Here is a 6912-nt window from a genome sequence, read left to right on the forward strand (position 1 = left end):
TCTGCAAGTCTTTTTAAATTTCATTATCCTTTTTCCCATCTATCCAGCAGCTCTCAAAGTACAGTTTATATCACATACACACACACTTTCCTGTTTCTCTGGATCTTGGGATTTCTTTTTTTTTTTTTTTCTCCTTCTGTAATGCTTACTTTCCAATCTTAAAAAAAAAAAAGAAGTGGGGAGCAAAGAAAAAAATACAGAGAAAGAAGGTAGGCAACAATTGGCAGTCAGAAGGTCAGAGAGAGAAAGCTATTTGGTTTGTGATGAGATATGAGAAATTGGGAAGAGGAATATACAAACCCCCTGAAGTGACACAAATCTCTACGCTAGTCAAGACCACGGGTACCTAGAGCTCGCTCCAGGACTCAGCCAGCAGCTCCACTGGAACCCAACCAAGCCCCAGGCCTAGGATTTCATTAGAATGACAACTTGCTGGCTTGTAGATATGTTTGTTTATTTGCTTGCTTATTTCCTTGAGACAGGGTCTCATGTGGCCCAGGCTGGCCTTTAACTCATTCTATAGCTGAGGATGACCTCGAACTCCTGATCATCCTATCAAGTGCTCAGATTACAGATGTGGACCAGTATGCCTGACCTTGGGGGTTTTTTACTATATGTTACACAATGAGTTTCAATTTCTTGAGTGCTAAGGTAATTTTGTGCTTCTGAACTCTTGAGCTTTGATCTGGGATATAATTAAATTGTAATATACATACAGTTGTGATCATAGACCACAATTTATATTGATTCTTTCAGATTTGTTAGGCAAGAACACAACTCTGCTTAGTCTAGAGGCAGTTTAGTTCCCATGACTGAGGCCATACTCTGCTAAGTTCTCCTGAGGACCCCAGAGTTAAGAAGCACTGCGACAGGCACTAGTCCTGGGCTGGTATAGACAGGTGTCCTCTGATCCATTTGCATAGCCCTTCCCTCCTCTGATCCATCTGCATAGCCCTTCCCTCCACGTAATTCCTTTACATGCAACTTTTTGGTCAGTAAGTACTCTTCTGAAACTGAGGGGACACTCTGGCATCCTCTCCATAGCTCTCTCATATACACCTTGCAAACCCCAGCTCCCGTGGTCTCTCTGTTCTCTCACATTTCTCTGCTTGGATTCCCTTTACTTCCCCACAATCTAGAAACTCTCAAAAAGTAAGCTGGTGCAATCACAGGGCTCATTTGATCCGTTCTCGTGGCTCAGGGACACTATTATTCAATGCCTAATGTAGGAGATCTGAAAGAACATGGGGTTATATGAATTTTCCTGAAGTTTTAATTTCAGTCAGGACAGTAAATCAGGTTGCTGTTCTTCCACTCTGGCTTAAAAAGGAAGTTAAAATGCTTTAAAATGCTTTCTCTTACTTTCAGAGGTTTGACTATTACATGAGTGCACGGGTAGTTTCCTTTGTATTTCATGTACTTGGGGCTCACTGTGTGCAGATAAGACAATGACCACTTTAAAAACTGCCTACCCCTTGTCTTCAAACACTGCTTCTATTTACTCTAATTCTCCTTTGGTTCTGTGATCCTAACTCTATGCAGGCTTGATTTCTTTCACTGTGCTCCAGAATTCTTTGGCACTCTTTTCTGAGCTTTCTAACACTTTTTGCTGGGCTGCAATCTGTTTACTTTCTAATCAATCACTTGTCTTCTAGTTCACTCATCTGCTGTGAAACAGCAATTTTAACCTACATACTGGATTTTTAATTCCAATCATTATGCTTTCAATTCTAGAATTTCTATTTAGCTCTTTATTGATACTAAATTTATGGTAAAAATTTCTCATCTATTTATGTTCTTGAAAATACTAATCAGTTACTTTAAGTTCCAGTTCAATCATTCCAGTATCTCGTCCACATATTCTTATTTCTATTATCTTTGGGTTATATCTTTTTCTTGTGCTTTGTGAAAACAAAATACTGGGTTAAGCATGTGGCTCAGTGGTACAGTGCTTTCGTAAGCAAGGCCCTAGGTTCACTCAATCCCAACCCCACTAAATACTATTTAATAAAGCTCTATAATACTGCTTAATAAAAATTACAGAGGCAGCTGGGCGTGGTTGCACATCCTTTAATCCTAACGCTTCAGAGACAGAGGCAAGTAGGTAGATCTCTGTAAGCCTTTTTCAGCCTAGTCTACATAGGGAGTTACAAGCCAGCTGGGGCAAGAGGGAGATCCTGTCTCAAAAAAAAACAGACCCCCCCTGAAAAAAATCTGCAAAGGTAAATTTAAGGTTTTTAAATTAGGCATCATGGTTTCAAAACCTTTTGGCAAAATGAATAAAATAAAAGCTATTGTTAAGTTGGGTGCGGGTGTTCACATTTGGAGTCTTGGCTATCTGGGAAACTGAGGCAGGATGATTGCTTTAGTCCAGGCATTTAAGTCCAACCTGGACAACACAGCAAGACCTGGACTCTTGGTATTTTTATTTTGTTAACTTTCATTTGTATAAATTATTTTCTATTTAAAGTATGATATGTTACCCACAAAACTTTGCTTGGCTTAATAATTTTGCTTGGTTTCAAATAATATCCCCTTGCCTGTGAAATTCTGTCTTGTATCAGCCAAGATGAAATCAGAAAAGCAGTTTAAATGGTTTAAAATCCCCCAGCGGGGCCAAGGCCAGCTCACTGGTTGCCCAAGACAAGACTTCTTCAAGCATCCTGGAACTGGTAGCTGTTCTGGGGAACTGATATACTATACTGGCTTAGCCAGAAGAGGGCTTTTAAGAATGAGAAACCTAAGTTCTTACTATAGAACTTGTCCCTTAGGGCACTGTCTGAAAATAGAGCTACAGCAACAAAGTCCAGACTCGAAGGGAAAGTTTGAATTCAACATTACTTCCCTTCATGGCTCTCTTGTGTGATTGTTGTTCCAAAAAATATTTTCCCTTTCCCCCTTTTTATTGCTATCTTACAACTATTTTTTTAAGTTTTATCAACTTCTGTTTCCAACCAAGATGGGGTAACAGGTGAGATGTTACCCATGGCCATGGGAGGAATCATCCAGGAAAATGACAGAGTAAGGTCTTCAGAGCCCACACAGGGCCAGGCATGGTGCCTGTCACCATCCCAACAGGGTGGTGGGTAGGGAACCCAGAGAATGTTGTCCTAGAGTAAATGCTACCTTGGTCCCCAAACAAGATTAAGTTCAAGACCCAAAAGGCTCAAGATATTTCCATGCAATGTACCCATATCCCACAACAAAGCTCAAACAAATTTACAGCAACACAAAAATACCAGCCCCCTTACAAGGTAAACCTCAGTGTCTAGAGCCGGTGAAAAGTCACAACGCATTGAAAGCACAGAAATGTAACCATAATAAGAAAAAGTCAACCAAGCAAAACTAAGCCAGAGATAACACAGATGACAGAATTAGTACTGAAAGGAAAATAAATGCTTACTGTGACTATACCACATACTCAAGAAGCTAGAAGACAGGCTGAGTACTAAGTAAAGATGCAGAAAACACACATTAAAAAACAAACTAAAGGTCTAGCTATGAAAACTACACTACACTAGGTGAGAGTAACCAAAAAGGTTACTAATCATGAAGAAACAGCAACAGAAACATCCAAAACATAACACAGAGATGGGGGAAAAGCAGAGCTTTGGAGCTGGGGAGACAATCTTCTATGTCCCTATGCCTTGGCAACTCCAGTTATAAAGGAGGGGAAAAAGGGCCCAAAGTTCTTCAAGTTCAAAAATCCTGAGTACACTATTCAAGTCCCATGAATACCACACACCGAAAAAAGATGAAGAAAAGTACAGCTAGACAAATCAAAGTCAGATTGCTTAGAATCAGCCAGAAAAATCTGGCAAACTGGGAATACAGGGAAATTGCCTTAACCTGGTAAAGAATGCTGTAGTGGGGACAGGAAATGCCCCGAAACACTTGTGGATCAAAAGCTTGGTCCTTAGCCAAACAGTGCTCAGAGGCAGGGCTTTGAGAGGTAGTTGGATTATGGTGGCTCTAATTTATCAATGAATTCATAGCTGAGTGGACTATTAGGGGATAGGGCCTATTTTGGAAGGAGTACGCTATTGAGGGCATGTCTGTGAAGGGTATATCTTGCCCTGGGTCACACTTTCTGCTCCCTGGCTGTCATGAGGTGTGGAGCTGTGCTCTGCTCTCCTCTCCTCATCGTGATGCTCTCTCACTGACTGTCCAACAAGGCTTTGTATCTAATTTAATTGTGTGGCATCCAGTTTTTATATGTAGGCCATGACTATACTTGGATTATACCATCAAGTTAATTTTAATTAAAATACATGTAGTTTACAAAAAAAAAATACTTTATGTTCTTTCAGAAGACCTGAGTCCCATTTTTAGCACCCACATGGCCACTAGGTGGAGACATTGTCTGCAACAAGGAGGGGTGGACTAAAGAGCTGGGTGAGATGCAGCTTGGGTCACAGTCAGGACAGGCTCAATGGCACATTTGCTTCTGGGAAAGAAATTCTCCATCCTTATGCCAATGTTCCTAGAAGCAACGTTTTCCTTCCTCTGAACCCCTTAATGAGTCTCTTGAGCCTGCCTTAACTGTGTATTTCCAGCAATATGAGCTTCCTTGTTACTAAACCAGGTTCTGGCAGGATTCCTGGCACTTACTGACATGGGTATTTGAGCAAGAAAAACATTTGAGTAAGAGAGATAACCCCCTGTAACTCCAGTTCTAGGAAATCTTTTGCCCTTTTCTGATCTCTGTGGGTTCCTACACATACATGGCAAGTAGGAATAACTTTTTTGTTTGTTTATTTTGTTTTGTTTTCTTGAGCCAGGGTCTTCCTGTAGCCCCAACTGTCCTGGAATTTACTATGGAGACCAGGCTGGCCTCTGCCTCCCAAATGCTGCCTCTGCCTCCCAAATGCTGGGATTAAAGGTGGGTACCAGCACGCCCAGCTCTGTAGGAATAACTTGTACAATATGGACATAATCTGGGCAAAAGACTTCTACCTAACTTTGCAACCAAAAAGTTACTGTTTATACTGTAAACAAGCTCACTGAGCCATATTCTCCTCTTCTGACATGGGCTCCTGACCTGCTACTCAAAATAATGAATGTATGTATGAATGCTTAACGTATCAAAGTGCTGAAAGTCGTGCACTTATTTCATTGAAAAAAAATTAAAAAACAGAGAAAGTCTGTTTATGGTTTTACGTGTGTATGATATTCTACGCCTAGAGATCAAAGAGCAAGATTTTCTGATAAGGGTGGGTCCTGACATCCAGTTCCCCATTTCATACTGGAGATACCTGTTTCAATAAAGAATGAGTGAAGCCCTTGATGGGGAGCCCAGTTCTGAGAGACAGCTGAAGGAACCGGTGCTTGGCAGTTTGAGGCCACTCTTGGCCCCATATGAATGCTAAGAGTCAGGCTGCCTTTTTGAAGCATCGATGGCACACATTCATATACTCAGGCATACACACATATACATTAAATAAATGAGTAACTAAATAAACATATACATAAATACAGTACTGAAGAGAGGGCTGAGATGGGATTACCTTCCAGTCCCAGCATATACTCAGGCATACACACATATACATTAAATAAACGAGTAACTAAATAAACATATATATAAATACAGTACTGAAGAGAGGGCTGAGATGGGATTACCTTCCAGTCCCAGAGGTGGCAGGTGCCGTGGTGCTGGCACAGAGTGGTAGACAAGGAAACATGCCAGCATGCTCATCTGAGACTCCTCAACAGGCTGTCCACTGAGGTAGGCATGCACACACATGTCACCTCCAGCTGGGAGGGAACACAAAAGGAGCTAATCAACAGGACAGAAATGAGAGGCACAGGAATTCCTATTTTTCTTATTTTTTCATCAAAGGCATACAGAGCCCTTGGCACAAACCAGGTAATACAACAAAGGTCCAGAGGCAACAGTGACCTCTCATTGCAGGGTTTAGACTGAGTGCTGAAGGAGTGAGAAATTTGATACAAATAATGAACAAACAAATGTACAGTAACAAATTGGCATTAAGTGTTACAACACTCTCCCCAAACACCCAACTGCCCTACCTTTCTCTTCACAATATAACACTGAGGGACTGCCTTCAGTCCAGGACTAGATTCTATTTATTCTTGGCTAGAGATTATCAAATTCTAATGCCTGTCACAATCTCATAGAGGACTTCTGAAACACAGTTTGACCCACATTAGAGTTTCTGATTTGGTAGGTCTGGAGTCAGAATAACTGCATTTCTAACAGGCTGCAGGAGTTACTGCTGCTATACCAGGGACTAAACTTTGAGAGTCATTGGTTTAGGGCAATCAAGGCAATCCCATCCCCTAAACACAGGGGTCATCTGAGGGAACGCAACCTAAGCTTCTCAGTTAAGACATTCTCTGCAACAAGGAGGGGTAGATTGAGGAATCCAGGTAAGATGAAGATTGGGTCACAGTCAGTAGGAGAGGCTCAATGCTGCAGTTGCTACTGGAGAAGAAATTTCCTCCTCTTTATGCCAATGTCCCTAGAAGCAACTCTTTTCCTCCCTCTGAGCATCATGATAATCTTGAGGGAAGGAACTGCTATAGCCACTGTTTTACCAGGAGAGGACAAAGTGACCACACGGAGGATAGCCAACAGAACTTCAGGGAAATGATGTTGAAGCCCCATAATAAAGGAGTCTCTCAAGCCTGTCTTAACTTTGCACTTCTAGTGATATGAGCTTGTTTCCATCCTTGTTATTAAATCAGGTTCTGAGGAGTTCTGACTTATTGACACAGGCATTTGAATAAGAAAGAACATTTGAGAGAGCAAGTAAGAAAGATAAAGGTCTTACTTCCAAAACAGTAAGAATACCCACCCCCCAACCACTCAGGTTTTACCACATTCCACAACATTTTCAAATCAGAGACTCTGCCAAAATTATGACATACTTATCATTAGCAAAGGCCCCT

This window comes from Nannospalax galili, unplaced genomic scaffold (assembly GCF_000622305.1).
Source record: "Nannospalax galili isolate Female #2095 unplaced genomic scaffold, S.galili_v1.0 scaffold1941, whole genome shotgun sequence".
Taxonomy (NCBI): domain Eukaryota; kingdom Metazoa; phylum Chordata; class Mammalia; order Rodentia; family Spalacidae; genus Nannospalax; species Nannospalax galili.